Below are 16,831 nucleotides of genomic sequence, written 5' to 3' on the forward strand. Positions count from 1 at the left end.
CCTCTGTTTCCAGTGAGACACACACCCTGTAGCTCTGTATTAACCTGAAGTTTCACCTTGTGGGAAATTGCTATTCCTTTTCCTCAAAGCCCACTCGTCAGAACTACCTGGGGAGTGTGTTCACAGTGTAGATCCCAAGAAATGAAGTGCTAATGGACTTGTGTCCAGGGCTGGGGAGATGGATCAGTGGGTAAGTGCTTGCTGTGTAAGGTCCCCAGAACTCACGGAAAAGCCAGGGGCAGCAGTGCACAGCTGTAATCCCAGTGCTGCCGAGGCAGGAGGATCCCAAGGGCCTTCTGAGCAACAGGTGAGTTGGTAAGCTCCAGGTTCAGTGAGAGGCCCCCGTCTGTGGAAAGTGATAGAAGAAGACATCCAGTGTCAACCTCTGACCTCCACACACTTGCACACAAATGTACCCAACACATGTGCCACACATTCACAAACACGAAAATAGCATGTGCTGAGGGAAGGAAACAGAACAAGAAAATACCCAGAGTAGCCAGATCCACGGGGTGAACGAAGAGGACCGCCAGCAGTGTAGACTTTGAAACTGGTTGGTGGTGGGACACTTGGGAAAGTACTAATGCCCATCTTGCTCCACAGGCTTCAGGGGCTTGAGTTCTGAGGCACACCCAGTTTTGAGTGACTTTTTTAAGCAGTAACACGTCATACTTGATGCCCGGAGCACCTCTGGGACAAAATTTGTCTCACACCGTCATTGTGAAGGGTAGCACCTTGAAGTTGGATTATTCCCCAAGTGGCCCTGTGTCTCCCCAGATGCCCCTCTCTGTATACAAGAGTAGCTGCTGTTTGAAAAATGCTCTGTTGTGTTATTCACTTAATCCTCACAGCGGTGTGCAGCGAGTCTGTAACCGTCAGTTAGCCCCATTTGGCTCGTAGGAAAATGAGCTCAGAGAACATGGCTCTGGCAGGGCCACACAGCAGTAAGTATCGAGGACAGGAGTCAAGCCCATGCTCACTGGCACCCATAGCCCACCCCACTGTGCTGTCTTCACAGATGATTTACCTTCTGCCTTTTCTGTGTAGAGCAGCCTTCCCTCCTTCCCCTGCCCCAGGTCCCAGGCTTGGCTTTGCTGACGAGCAGCTATGTGACCGTGGACAAACTGGTTTGGGGGCCTAAGTCTCCTTATATAGGAGAAAGTTAGCTTGGATTTGGAGGTTCTGATACAAATTTTCCAGGGTCCTCCAAGTGTTAAAAGTTGGCTCTGTGTTATTTTACAAATTTCAGAAGGGAAATGACATTCGTACAAGGCAGTATGTCTGGGGCATGAAACAACAGGTCTCTTGTTTGAAGCAGAAATGATAGAATGTTGAGTCTTTGCATGTCCCAATCAGCAATCCTCTGTGTCTGTCTCTGTCTGCGGCTCGCTCTTTCTCTTTCTTTGTGTGTGTGTGTGTGTGTGTGTGTGTGTGTGTGTGTGTGTGTGTGTGTGTGTGTTTTTACATGAGTATGGAGGTCAGAGGACAACCCTGAGCAATCGACTTTCTCTTATCCCCATGTTGGCTAAGGGATCAAACTCAGCCATCCTGTTTGATGAATAAAGAATCTGAAAACAAGTTAGTTATTATTTAATGCTTGCAGGATTTATGGAAGAGAAGCTGTAGAAGTAGTCACCATAGCTGATCTCAGGGCTCTTTTCCAGTTTCAGCACATCCAGACGTGAAGCTATTGGCAAGACCTGGCCTGGTTTTCAGATCTCAAATGCAGGCCTCCTGGGGTCTGGCTCTTATTTGCAAGGCTGGCTTATCCTGTTAACAGAATCAGCAGCAGCAATAACTTGCCAACCCCTCCTGCCAGCCCCATGACAAGCCCTTCTTTCTCTGAGCCTAGATCTAACATCTCACCACTTGAGCAGTGAAAGAGTTCCCTGCTGTTGATTGCCTCTTACCATCAGTAATTATGTCCCCAACGTCATCCCTTGTAAATATTATTTAATATTCCCAGGGCACTGTGACATGTTGGTCTCTCTAGCTAATCAGACATTGGCTTGACTGAAATACCATCCCCTGCTGAAGTGACTGGAAACAGTCGAAGTCAAAACCAACAGTGAATCACACCTGCAGACTCAAACATAATGGCAGTGCTCACCTGAGCTGCCCGGAATCCTGGAGCCCTGTGGTCCTTACTCATCTCAATTTCCTGTTGAGCACAGACATCTCAGATCTTATGTCTCCCTCCCCTGGGCAGGATTAGTCCCATTAGACCCATCTGGACCTTTCTTGCTGTGAAGTGGCCATGGTCTGGGTCCTGGTGCTTTCTCCCCCAGAGCCCTGGGCTCCTGCTAGGACTGTCTTGCTGGGATGTGGGATAAGCCAGACATCAAGGCTGTTGCTGGGGCTGCTTGCTCACTGTCCTAGTCCTGCCTTCAGCCCCCCCCCTTGCTGGCCAGGCCTACTCCATCCTGATACAGTCTGGTAGTCTGTGCAGTATTCTCTGACCATAGGCTCCAGGGAGCTCAGGCTGTTAGCAGGCACTCAGCTGTCTGATGTCCGGGACCTGTCAGAATCCAGGGGTCCCCTTTTCTTGGATCTTTGCCTTCTTCCTTCCCCCCTGTCACTTCCCCAAATGTTTACTGCGTGCTGACAGAATTCCATCTTGAAGGGAAACTTGAAAGAATTGCAGGGCCTTCCCCAAAGAGTAGGCAGGGGTGAGGGCAGTGTGGAAGAGGTGTGCATATGGAGAGCATAGTGGGGACCTGTGGAAGAGGCCAGAGGAGCAGTTAGGCCCCTCCTCATCCCACCAACACTTCGCCGGTGTGTGCCACGTCCCAGAGCTTACCTTCCAGTGTGGGGAGCAGATAGGTAACAGAGTATATGAGCAATAAGAAAGTCCTTGGGCTGAGGGAGCAGGGTAAGAGAAATCAAGGGTCCTAGCAGGGTGAGCAGAGATGCTCCCATTTGAACGGGGTCAGTTTTGAGCAAAGATTAGAGAGGAACAAGTCAGGTATCTGGAGGAAGTTGTCTAGGCAGAAGCAGCAGATCACAGGCCCTGGGGCCAGGGGCAAAGGTGAGGATGGGGAGAGCAGAATGACGGAAGTGGGGAATGGTTGAAGGAATCAGGTCGGAGGGGACCGGACTGCCCCCGGCTTAAACCTGTAGTTGAGGTGTTTAGGTCGAAGAGAGGCGTGATCTGACTTGTCTTGACAGCACTGCTCTGTTGGACACAACTGTGGCAGGTAGGGTGGACACAGGAAACCTGTGAGGAGCTAGTGCCACTATCCAGGTGAGAGGTGATCCTCTGACCCAATCAGGGTGAGAACAGTACTCCACCTGCTCTGTGTCTTGATTCAGTTACAGGAAGACTGGGCACCTCCAGAAAGCCAGTCACCCCAATTTCCCTGATGTCACAGACTACCTCTGTGTCTGTCTGCTCTCCCAATCTCTCCGTGAACTCTGACTGCCCTTCTCATTCTCACAGATCCATGTGGGGCAGAGAGGAAGTGTTGTGAGGTCTGTCCCAGGTCTAGGGGACAGGATGACAGTGGAGGACTCGTGATTCTGTTGAACCACTAGATGAGTCAGGCCCCTATCGGCTGTAGTACACCTGTGTGGATGTTCCTGAGGGGCACCAAGGAAGGTCTCTGTGGGACTAACAGTTAGGAGTGGGCGCATGCTTCCTGGTCAGGAGCCACGCAGGCATTTCTTCTAGTAACCGGAACTGGCATGTGTTGGGGCCCTGCTCACGGGACACTGCCCTGGGTCCTTCACCTACTGTCCTCAGTTTAGAGCTCCAGAGCTTAGGGGACGGCGTCATCCTTTCGTAGACAGATAAGGGAGTCAAGGCCAAAGCAGCAGGGCACGTCCTCTCAGCCAGCAGCCCTGGTCACGTGACCTGCTATGTATCCGCAGAGGTTCTGAGGAGACCTGTGCTGTCACTGGGCAAGGCGGTGGGCAGACGCCTGGCCTCTTGCTCATGTTTCACACCTGACTGTGCCCATATTGGGCCTGTGGGCACCCTGGACCAGACACAGGAGGAGGAGTAGCATCAGTCCAGAGAAAGCTCTGTCTGCCCTGTTCCTGTGGACCTCGGGCTACCAGGGGGCTGCCTAGGCCAGAATACCCTGCATGGAAACCTCTCCTCCCTCAGTCCCTGTCCTGCCAGAGTTGCTGGAGAGCTTTGCAGAAGGCTTTTACTTGAGAGAAAGATGCTGCCTGATGAGGGGTAAATTGCTTCTCTGTTGCTGGGAGAGGATACCATGGTTAAGGTGACCTATAGAAGGAAGAAGGGCTTGTTTGGACTTGTAGTTCTGGATGGATGAGTCCAGCACCACCACTCTATAAGCAGGGCAGAGAGAGTGAACTGGGAATGGCATGTGGCTCTTGAAACCTCAAAGCCCACTCTCAGTGACACACTTCCTCCTGCCACACCTCCTAAACCTCCCCAAACAGTGCCACCAACTAGAGACCAAATATTCAAATGCTGGAGACCCTCAGAGACATCTCATTCAAAGCACCACAAGGAGCTTCTGGGGGCTGAGCTGATGACCAGAGGCCAACCTCTGCCACTCCTCAACAAGGCAAGCACTGGTATTCCAAGTGGAGAAGCCTGAGCTGGGAACAGGCAGTGGCAGTGACCAGAGGTCAAGGGATTCTCTATCTGAAGAACGCCACATGTTCTTTCTCTTGAAAAGTGTCCATTTGTACATTTTTCTACTGGTGTCTTCGGGTGGTTTGGAAAAACACACTCACCTTATAAATACTATTTATTTATTTACATATTTGTTTATTTAGAGACAGGATCTCACTAAGTAGCCCTGGCTGGTCTGGAACTCACTGTGTAGACCAGGCTGGCCTCAAACTCACAGAGATCCACCTGCCTCTGTCTCCCAAGTGCTGGTGTTAAAGATACACATCATCAAGTCCATCATCAAATATCTCAATACTATAAATAAATATAAATGCCAGTTACTTTGCAGTTTTGTGATGTTTGTAAATACATGCTTTATTTTATGCCACATGTCAAGATTATCCGTTTGATCTGATTTTTTCCCATCACTTCAATGCCTGAAAGTCTGTTTCTATCTCGAGATGAAATGCACACTAACCTATATTCTGTTCTAGTTTTTCCAATGCTCTTCTCTTCTTTTGCCGTGATAAAAACCCTGTCCCCACAGCCTGCTCTGTGCAGCCCCGGTGCTGCCTCACACTCGGGCCTGTCCTCCATGTTTTCCTTCCCACATTTGAAGTCCAACCACACTGTCTCACATCTCCAGCCTGTCCTTTCCTCGACCACCAAGGCCTTCTCACAAACCCCTGCCATCCCCTCATGGCATTTACAGTCTAAGTACACACAGCCAGCACTTGGGACTGCAGCCTGGGGTGTGCAGCCCTCCTGATGCTTTCCCACCTCCAAGCAGCTGCTCACATCCTCCTCTAAGTGGGTAACTACCATATCGAGTGGAAGATATTCTCTCTCTCTCTCTCTCTCTCTCTCTCTCTCCCCTCTCCCTCCATCCATCTTCCCTTCTCCTTCTCCATCTCCCCCCACCCCCATGTCTCCACAAAGCCCCAGAGTGCCCAGTATCCAGTGACTGCTGTTAACTTCCGGCTTCCCAGCTCACTTCACCAGATTAACTTGGATTGATAGTACAAGGCCAAATGGCCTCTTCCATGGGATGTTCCTTTTGGAAGGTGCAAAAAGACCCCAGTGTCTCTTGGAGTTATGCCACCGAAAGCCTCTCAGTTGGTTAATTATCCCCATAACAGAAAGCCCTGCACCTGAGTTGCGTTCCGAGTCCCACACAGAAGGAAGCTGAGCCAAGAGAGGGCAAGAAAGAGTAACAGCCCTGGAGCGCCTAGATTCAGCCCTGTCTGCAGCCGACAAACCCAGGCTTCCTTCCGCACGGGCCAACAGGACAGCTCTTAATTTAAGCCCCTTTGTATCAGGCTCCTGCTCACTGAAATGCCACTCTGCCCCAGTGCTGGAAGGATGGGTGAGATGTGGTGACTGGCACTCTCATCCAGGGTGACAGCAAGCAGGAAAATTCTTCCTCAAAGCAAAGGAGCCTGCCCTCAGAAGAGAGGTGAAGAGAGATGAGGTGGGCATTCTGAAGCAACAGTACCCACTGGCCATTCAGCACGGAGCGAGAGCAGGAGTCTCAACTGAGGCCCTCTCCCTTGGAGGTTTGGCCTTTGCTGCCTGCCCATCTGCAGAATCCAAAGATGTCAAGAGTCATAAGGGGCCTACCACCAGTCTCACCCTATGCATGGTTAAGCTAAAATCCCCAGAAGGAAAACAACTTCTGTCACATGGTGACCATGAATTATTTCCTGCCCAAGCAGAGGCACAGCTTAGGTTCTTCCATCAGCAGCCAGGACAGTGCCGCAGGCCTCTGTGAAGGCTCTGGAGGGCCTGGTGACGATTGATTTGTGGTTTTTGGCTATGCTATCCAGACACTTCCTGTGCTGCCACACAGGTGCCTGTGTGCCAAAGGAGGACTGGGATGGGGCTCCAAGACAGCTGCTGCTGTTCCCGATTTTTTGGCCACTGCAGGAAAGGCCCATGGCAGGCCAGGCCAGGACTGGCCCTCGCAGAGCGCTCCCTCAATGCCAGCAGCAGACCCAGAGGCGCTAAGGAACTCTCCAGTGTTCATACAACAGTTGAGTCACATGCTTGGGTGAGCCTACATCACTCTGACTTCACTGCCCAAGGTCTTAACCCCTGCATCCAGAAATGCAAATTTTGATGCCAAAAGGTTTGGCAGAGCAGACGGGTGGAGGGCCTTGTGAGGACAGGGAGTGGGCACGCTGCTGCTCTCCACTCCACCCAGGACAACCTGTTAAAGATGAATTCCTGAGAGCTTTCAGTTTTTCAAGAGAAGCTGGGAATCTGGGTTTTTATGTGAAACTTCTCTATTTTTAAATGTTGGCAACAAATTGAGATTTCTAAAAAAAAAAAAAAGAAAAGCACTGTGCAAGCCAACCAAAACCTCATTTGTAAGCCAGTGGGTTGCTACTTTCTGCCTAACTCTATGCTCTTCCTGTAGCTCGTCCATCTGTCTGTCCTCCCTGTAGTGTCCAGCAGGAGGACAGGCTTTCCTGGTTCTGGGTGGATGCACCCCTGGCCTGCCCTGGCACTCATTCACTTCCATGGTGGGGCGGGGCCTTTGGGCGGGGCTAAGAGAGCAGGTTTGTGCTCAGTTTTTCAAGTATGGAGGCTGAAAGCCAGTGAGGCAGTTTCTGTAGCTCCACCCTATAATTCTCACCGAAGGATCTGTGGTACTTGTTCCTATGCCATGGTAAGCCATGGGCAAGCTCACCCTGCCACACTGGTGCTGCTCATCGCCATGTGGCTTGCTAGAGGAAACAGGTGTTAGGATGTGAGCCCAGCCTTGCCCTGCTCATGATAGTGCCCGGGAAGTCCCTGAGCCTCTGAGGCTCCAGCCTTCCTCTGAACAATGGGGTTGAAGCAACTCTCAGGATAAGCAGCAAGAACCGGTTGTGTACAGAAACACGAGGTATACAGGTGGCTAGGCTCGCTTCTGAAAGCCTGGATACAGGAGGCCTTAGTCTCACTTTGTAACTCTCAACTGTCCTGGAACTCACAATGTAGCCTAGGCTGGCCTTGAAATCACAGAGATCTACCTGCCTCTGCCTCCTGAGTGCTGAGTTTAAAGGCGTGCGCCACCATGCCCAGCTCAGCCTGGTCACGCTTCCTCAGGTCACACTGAACCTTAGGTACCTGTCTGAAGAGGCTGGGAGAGGGAGGGCATGGGGAACTGGCCATCACAGTTCTGTGGAACCAAAGATAGACCCAATATGACAGACCCAGCTCCCTCAGTGGCCACTGGGACAGTGCTGGTCACAGTGTAAGGGGCCAGGTGATATTATATCATCTGCTTCCTGTCCCCCATGGGGCAGATGGGGTCTCAAGGGGACTGTGCAAGAAGGGGGTGCATTGAGGTTCACAGGCTCACGGGTACCAGTGTGGGGAGGTCCCCACGACTCTCAAGATTCTTCTCGAAGGCAGTTGATCACAGAGTGCTTCTGTTCCAGGGAGGGACCCAGACAGCCATGGCCAACTGAAGGAAGCTGCCCCCGGCAAATGACCTGTTTCTCTTCCTCATCTCAGAAGTGGGGAGATGAGCCCAGACTTGGCACAGGCTATAGCTGAAGTCACCCAGCACACTTGTTCCAGGGCCACAGTCCAAGCTATTCCTCATTCAGAGTCGTTGCTGCTGCCAGGCTAAAGCCCAGACCTTCGAGATAAGGCTGTCCTGTGTGCAAGGTCCTTGAGCTGGGAGCCTCTGCTCACACCCAGAAGCTGCAGCCCTCCGAGCATGCAGGAAGCTTGAGAGCCTGTGCAGTCCAGGTCCTCCTCGCCTAACCCAGAGGGGCTAGGGTTTCTCCATAAAACAGGAGCATTGGCTGTGCCTCCAGCTCCCATCAACCCCAGCTCTGCTTCTGAGAGCTGCATACCCCTTCCCCAGGACCAGGAGACCCTGTAGCTCTTTAGTGTGATGGGCAGTCAGGGTCTGTGCACCAAGACGCACTGAACTATGGCAATAAACTTACCCCCTGAGTCAGCCCAGTACTGCAGGGGCAGGGGCCTGGCTAGAATGAGGAGCTGTACTTGCTTCATTTCTGTCCCACAGCCCTGAGGTCTGTTCCCAGCTCAGAGGAGAATAAGCAAGTGGGCAAATAATACCCTACCAGCAGCTTCAATCAAGCTCCTGTGTGTACCAAACTCTTAGAATAGGTCATCCGTCATCCAGTGGCAGCCCTGTGTTGTAGAGGGAGCCACACCCTCCCCATCACCTGCTCAACTGCCTGTGCAAGGACCTCTCCAGAGCCCAGGATGGCTCTCTAATTTGAGCCAGGACAGCCAGCTACAGGCTTCCCCAGCATCTGTGACCAAGATGCTAGGGAGCAAAGTGGCCTTCCTCAGCTTCCCATGTCTGCGACTTAACCTCCCTTGGAATGGTCAAGGTTTAGCTCTGGGAACTTCAGAAGGCAAGGCTGAGATGCGGGGGAAAACATGGGAGTTTACCTACAACCTTAGGATGGAGTAAACACTGATATCAAGGCTGCATCTCACAATGGATGAGCTCTGTGTTCTCAGAGGTGTGCACATAAAACCCAGAGCCTCATGGACTTGCAGACATTCATTAGAAAAGCAACCTTTCTTGCCTGTGGCTGGGAGGTTGATTTCTAGTTTTTGGGTCACAAACCATTCTAGAACATTCTCCCCAAGTCATTCTCAACAACAGTGTTAGCAGACCCAGTTCAAGGCAGAGAACAGGGGTGCCCAGAAGGCTAGTGGTTTGTGAGAACCTAGTAGGCTTAGGATCAGGGACCCAAAAACTGAGCTTCCTTCTTCAGAGGCTTCACTAATCCTCCACGGATCAAGGCCAAAGCTGATGTAAGACCTAATCCAGCCCGAGAGCTTCCTACAACCAACCTGGATGGAGGTTCTAGCCCTGAGCTGGAGATGGGAGCCAGGACAAGATAGCTGTGAGAACTGGAGGCTGCTGATTAACTCACCCAGAGCATGGCTCTGCAAGGACCCTGGGACCCTGAAGGCCCAAACACCCAACCCCGGAGAAGGGCAAGAGCCACTGTGGAACACAGCTTTCCACACCCTGTTTCTTCTTACAGGCTCCATAATGCTCTGCCTCTCTCACATGCTCCAGAGACACGGTAGCACTCACAGGACAAGCCAGGCAGCACCTATGTCCGAATCACACGTGTCGTCAGATGTGCAGGTTCTACAGACAGACGCACACCTCCCAGCGACACTCACACCATGTTCTGGAGGCCTCTAGCATAAAATCATTTCCTCCCTCTTCTCACGGCCAGCCCTGCCCATGGGTTGCTGGGACCTGGGCCTGAGGGCAAAGTTCGGTGTTTCTGGAAGCATCTTGCCCGGCCCTGGCACTCTAGCTTTGTCACCCTGAGCACTCACTCCACCTCTGAGACTCTGTTCTTCGTCTAGAAGGCAGGCACCAACATAGTAGGAACCCTAGCGGTTCTTTGTTTCTGCAGACCCCGCTCCTCAGTAAACCGGTGGGGGCGGGGCGAGAGTTTGGCCTAGAGCGTTGAGCTGGTGGCTTGTCACTCTGTGTATACAAAGGCTACCTGGAGTCTGAACTTCATGGGGGGTGGGGGGCTTGGGCTTCTATGTCTATGCTGGGAAAGATATCCCTAACTCCTCTGATGAAGGACTCAGCTAGGGATAGTCTTTGATTATTTAGGGGATTTGTTTATTGTTTGTGTAGTCTCATATGTCCCAGACTGGCTGGAACTCACTAAGTAGCTGAGGCTGACTTTGAACTTCTGATCCTCCTATCTCTACCTCAAGGCATGCAACACAATACCCAGTTTTGTGGGTTTGTTTTGTTTTTCAAGACAGAGTTTCTCTGTGTAGCCTTGGCTGTCCTGGAACTCACTCTGTAGACCAGGCTGGCCTCGATCTCAGAGATCGGTCTGCCTCTGCCTCCCCAGTGCTGGGATTAAAGGTGTGTGCCACCCCTGCCCAGCCTACTCTACCCACTTTCATTGGTTTGTTTTGAGATAAGGTCTCGATACATAGACAAGGCTGGCCTCAAATTGATGTGTCCTCCTGTCTCGACCTCCCAAGGGCTGGATTTTACAGGCTGCGCCTCGGGCAGCTCAGGCAAGCACAGGCAGCAGCTGCTTCTCTAGGGCTAGCTCCAAATCCTAGCAGTTTCACGTCAATGCATTCTCAAGCCACGGTGTGCTGACACCAGAAGCTCTTGACAGCATAGTTTAGACTCTCTAAAACCTCAAAGCACAAACCTCAGATTCTCAAGGCTGTGCAGAGGCCTCCGAGACATCTGGTCCAGCTGCCTTTCTAAGAGGATCCAAGAAGCCAGAAGCCTCCAGTAGGAAGAGAACTTGGAGTCCCTTCCAGTCCCATCTGAGAGAAGAGGAAAATGAGGCTCAGAGAGGGTGAGTGACTGGTGCAGGGCTGCACAGCATGCCAGAGGAGGCATTGGGCCTCTGGTCCTCACAGGCTTAGACTCAGCCTCTCTAGAGAGTCCTGGAGTGGATGTGGGAGATGAAGAGGAAGTATTTGGGCTAAAACAAGGACTTTTCTGGAGAGCTGTTTTTGAAAAATCAAACCCAAAAGAAAAATGGGAAAGCAGTGGCTTCCCTTGTTTTCTGCCTGTCTTCCTCTGGGCGCTCACTCTGCAGCTCCACGGCCTCCAGCTCTGTTCGCAAGCTGCTTCCAGCCACCCACGGGCTTCCTAAAAACGGTCTCTGCAAGCTAATTCCAGAGGGTGAATGGCAGAGAGCGCCCGTGGGGAGGGGCACTGCCTGAGCTGGCGCAGGCGCAGGTGCAGGGTGCCTCCACTGCAGCCCTGATGCCCTCCCAGAGGCTCAGCCTCCTCCAGCTGGAGGAGTACAAGGCCTGCCTCTACCTCGCAAGACCTGACCTCTTGGTGTAGGTTATTTTCCTTCTTAAAAATAACTTACAAAATTAGGTTTTAAGACATATTTATCATAAAATAAACAGGAAGGCAAAGAGAAAAAAATATAAGTAAATGAGTCTGCTGAGTGGAGCAGCATCTAAACATCTCCAGGCTTTGGACCAAGCACATATACAGACAGGTGGGTGGGTTCTGTACATGATGTTCTAAAGCCTGCTTCGCCTTGCAATCATACATCGTGCCCATCTATCCTGGTCAACAATTGCAGTTCGTCAACGTGACTTTCAGGGACTGTGTGGCATCCGGCATGACTGTGCCACTCTCTGTTCAACCAGTCTGTAGCACTAGAAATCGCAGTGTGTGTCCTAAATATTTCTTTAGGGCAACTTCCTGGAATTGGAATTATGGGTCAGAGGACACCTCCTCCAGGAGTGTGAGTGGGTGGTGGGGTCGGTATGTCCTGTTTACTTCCCTTTTTATAGTGACCATATTGTGATCGTGTAATGAAGAAAAATCAGCCGGGTTCAGTGGTATCCACCTATAGTCCAACCTATTTGGGACACTGAAGCAGGAGGATTGTTTGAGCTCAGGAGTTCAAGCAGAGGTCAAACAGCATATTGAGACCCTGTCTCAAAAGAAAAAAAATGTTAGAAAATATTGATAAAGGAAAGCCCAGACATTTCTCCAAATCTTTTTTATTTTTTTATTTCTGGCTTTTCAAGACGGGGGTTTCTCTCTGTGTAGCCCTGGCTATCCTGGAGCTTGCTCTGTAGACCAGGCTGGCCTTGAACTCAGACATCTGCCTGCCTCTGCCTCCAGACTTCTGGGATTAAAGGTGTATACCACCACTGCCTGGCTCATTTCTCCAAATCTTGATACCAAGATGTGGTTAATTATTCTGCTGTAAAGCTCCCCGGCGTGCGTGCGTGCGTGCGTGCGTGCGTGCGTGCGTGCGTGCGTGTGTGTGTGTGTGTGTGTGTGTGTGTGTGTGTGTGTGTTCAGGCACATGTAGCAGGATTGCACTAGGCACGCTTCATAAAACTTTGCATGTGAGTGTGCTCAGGGCAGTAGATTGGCACTCCAGGCTTCACTTTATTGGCTGCAGTGTTGTGCTGTGTGTTTACCCTGGCATGACCACTCTCCTTGTTGGGAACTAGACTTCTTATTTTGCACAAGTATAAATAGCTCGCTAATGAACGCGCCTGGAGAAGCATCTTTGTGTTTGTCCGCTCTTCCTAGGCTCTATGCCCGTGGCACACTGGATCAAGGAATTTTTCTACTGAAGACCTTCCCTGAGGTCTGCCAGAAGTGTCTGTGACAGCCACTGGACCCGGGAAAGCAGGCTTCCGGCAGCTGCTGCCACTCCCTCTGGCTGACGCAGCCCCTTTGCAGCTTTCCCAGGGCCCTCCATTTTTGACCTGAGCGGCAGCCCCTTTGCAGTTTTCCCGGGGCCCTCCATTCTTGACCTGAGCGGCGGAGCTCAGGACAGTCCCAGTGCCAATCACTGTGCACAGGCGCGGTGACAAATGAGGCCAGGCAGATCCAGGCGCTGGCGGGAGACAGGCCCTGTGTTAATCAGACTCTGGCGCTTCTGTGTCTTGGACTGTGTTCCTCCTGGCATTCTTGTGTTTGCTCAGACCCTCCGGAGTCATCCAGACAGTCCTCAGGAGATGAAGGGATGGCAGCAAAATTGGCACCTCCTTCCTTCTACCCCACACCTAGGGAGGCATCTCGGAACAGCTCTCTCTGCTCCCCAGCCAGGTTCCCCTCTGTCACTTGATCAAGCTGGTTCTCTCTCCTGGCCTCTTTCCTTCCCAGATTCTGCTCTGGGGCTGGTGGGAATAGGGGAGAGATGGGAGGACAGTGTGCTTCTCCTGCAAACGCCCACCTTAGCCCTGAGCCCAGGTGTGACCATGGAGACAGGGTAGCCTCTCTTCATTCATCAGGGGAGATAGAGGGACTTAGAAAAAGGACTTAAAGACACCCTTGGGCCCTTCAGCCAGGGGTGTGCATGGAGAAAGCATGGCACTTAACTGGGGTCAAACAATAAAGAAATTAATAGTGAACACTTAGGAGTTCCCAATATAAACATGGTGCTGGTGCATTGACATGTCCCTGCTTCCGGTCTCAAGGCAGATGCTCCATTTCACAGATGAAGAGGCAGAGGTCCCCCTAGCCTAATGTCTCAGCCAGCAGGTGGCAGAGCTGGATTTAGAGCCTGCAATTGTCACCTAGAGTCACAATTCTTCTCAGGCTTTCTCTCTTTTGAGCCGTCCTTGGTTTCCCAAAGCCTCTCCTGTGGCCTGGATCGGGACCCACCCTGTGTGAACTGAGAGACGCAGCCCACCGGTGAGCGTGAGTCTGCAGCCACTCAAGCTCCCTCCCTGAGGCCAGCGTCCCGGGAGCCCTCTGTGACTAGTGTGAGTGCTTGCAAGGTGGCTGTGCTGAGCGAGTGGGCAGGACAGTGCCCGGCCGAAGGTGGAGTGCAGCTGAGCAACACAGCTGAGTAACAGAGCAGCCGGGATGCAGTTCAGAGAGACCCAAGTCCGGCTGAAGAGAGGGTACCAGCTGTGCAGCTCTGGGCAGGTCACTGTGTACCTCTGGGCTTCACTGTCCCCACCAATAAAGAGGTGACAGGGACCCTCTCCCCTTTGTGGGCACTGTGGAAACTCTGTGGTCACAGCTGCTGTCACCCAAGGACACCATCGGGATTGGACCCCTTCTGGCCAGGAAGTGGCCCTCTTCCAACTCTATCTCTCTGGATGCCACTGAGAGACAGCCTGACAATGTCAGTCCCCTTCGGTCTACACCCAGGAAGAGACCCGGTGAGCACCCAGCCCATCCCCGGCTGCTGTTCTTAGTCCCTCCCCATATCACTCATCTCCAGGCGGTTTTCCCTCCTAAACTCGCTCTGTGTCTCCATAGGAACAGAGCAGGGGGATGGGAAGGGTCCTCCCCCACGGAAGGGAACTTCATCTGGGGGTGTCTGGGAGTGGCTGGCTGGCAGCGGCCCGGAGGAGCTTCCTCCACTGCCCCCTCCCCCCCCAGACCTCTCCACGAACAGCATGTTCCTCCGACTGTTATTTTTAATGCATTTATCCTGACGCTTAATTTATCCCGCATTGTGATCTGATTTAGCCAAGAGCACTCAGCGCTGGGCCTGCATATTCATGAGCCCGTTCATTCATGCTGCCCCGGGGAGTCAGGTAGGCAGCAATGGACAGAGGCCTGGGTCCAGGGATCTCACTGCAGCAAAGCCTACCGTGGGCTAGAGGTGAAGTGTCTGAGCTGCAGCTAGGCAGGCTATGAGTACACTGTGTGTTTGGGAGTGTCACTGTGCCCAGGCTCGGGAGCCAAAGCGGCTTTAAGCCCGTTCTTTGCAGCCGTGGTTGAGGATGCATCAGAAGGTGTCCGTGTGCCCACTGGTCTTGAAGGATGGGGGTGGGGGGGATCATTTGTGTGAAAGGTCACAAGGGTTGCTTTTTTCTGTGTTTATGGGGGTGGGGGTTGTGTGGGTCAGGTATGTGCTGTGTAATGTGTACATGCATGTGCAGGTCAGAGGTCAACCTCAGGGGCCGTTCCTCAAGAACCATCCACCTTGGTTTTTGACAGGGTCTCTCTCATTGGCCTGGAGCATGAAGGCTAGGCCAGGCTGGCTGGTCAGTGAGCCCTAGGAATCTACCTATCTCTGCCTCCCCAGCATTAGGGTGACAAGGTGCCACCACACCCAGCTGTCTTCGCGTAGGTTCTGGAGATTGAACTCAGAGTCTCACACTTGCACACAAGCACTTTCTGGCTGAGTCATCTCCCCAGCCCCACAGTGGCTTTCTTGATACGTTTCACCATCACCATGACAGTTACTACTGAGCAGGGGTTCCTCGTGGGGTTTAGGCTTTACAAAGATGGAAGATAATGACATGAATACTTGGGAATCTGAGGGACACGATGAGCCCCAGGAGGAGAGAACCTCAGTTCATCAGCCATCCCAACGCGGGATCAGGGGCCCACCTCTGCCCCTCACACTGTGTACACACAGAGGAAAGAAAAAGCCACTGCCCTGGCCTCCTTCCTGGTTACTGTACACAGAGTAGCATGGACTCCACATCAACACCAGAGGGCTAGCCAGAGCAGATGGTTTCTCTGCCAGGTTCCTGAAACCCTGGCATCGTAGCCTTCAAGGGCTTGAGGCAGTAGCAGGAGGTCAGACTTTCAACCAGGAATAAGGAAATCAGCAGCCACCCTTGGCCATTTACAGGGGTCCCGTCACTGTCTTGGCAAATCTTCACGGCCATGGCATGAGAGAGCAGTTACTTACTCAGCTGTGGATGGAGAGCCTGAAGTGCGGAGAGCAAAGGGCTGCGTTAGCCTGGCTCAGTCCATGGGCTTGTGAGTCATAACACCTTTGGTGCAACAGTCTCAGGGTGCCATTGCCAGCTGAGTGTCCTCAGACAGACTGTTCTGTGCCTCAGTGGCCGCAGCCACATTTCAGGAACACACCTTGTGACTTTGAAGTCTGACTGCAAGGCCTGCCTGAGGCAATCTACACGAGCTTAGCAATGTCTGTGGTGCCAAACAGTACTCCTGAACCCACTTCTTCCTCTCACATTCTAAGGCGACATTTTTTTTCTTCTAGACTTTCTTACTGGAGCATGGGCTCCCTGAGGGCAGGGACCACGTCTGTTTTGTTGGTTGCTGTGACCAGGGGTCACTTGGTGGTATTTGCTAATTATTACTGTCTGGGTAGTACTGGGGAAGCTATACAGTGCTAAATTAGATATTATCCTCTCTCTTCAGCCTTGCTCTCAAAAGCATTCAAGAGACAGGTGCCGAGGACATCATCTGGGTTGTCATGGCTGTGTCACTGTCCACCCTGCTGTGCAGAGCTGGTCCTTAGGGAAGCATAAGAAGGTAGACAGCTTCCGTTCACACATGGGTGCCAAGAGGGGAGCGGGCTGGGCTCCTGCAGCAGATAGCAGATATCAGGGCGGATACAGACACTTTGCTTCCCAGTGGGATTCAGCCTGGGGAGGGGGGCTAGAAAGTTCTTTTTTTGTTGTTCCAAGACAGGGTATCTCTGTGTAGCTTTGCACCTTTCCTGGAACTCACTCTGTAGCCCAGGCTGGCCTCGAACTCACAGAGATCCGCCTAGCTCTGCCTCCCGAGTGCTGGGATTAAAGGCGTGCACCGCGCGGCAGTTCTTTGCTTTTGTCACTTGGGAAGCTTTGACACTTAGAGACCAGGGGACCTAGAGCCTGCAGCCTACCTAACGTGGACTAGGCTGAAGACGCCAAGGACATCTGGAGTCCTCGTTACCTCTACACCGTGGCAGTGGTTCCCAACCTTGCTCTCATCCAGATCTGCAGATTCTTACAAGAGTTACTCAAATAACCCCGGAGCCCCAGAGTCCCCAAATGATT

This window comes from Peromyscus californicus, unplaced genomic scaffold, assembly GCF_007827085.1.
Source record: "Peromyscus californicus insignis strain IS unplaced genomic scaffold, ASM782708v3 Scaffold_7__1_contigs__length_154581171, whole genome shotgun sequence".
In the NCBI taxonomy this organism is placed as follows: domain Eukaryota; kingdom Metazoa; phylum Chordata; class Mammalia; order Rodentia; family Cricetidae; genus Peromyscus; species Peromyscus californicus.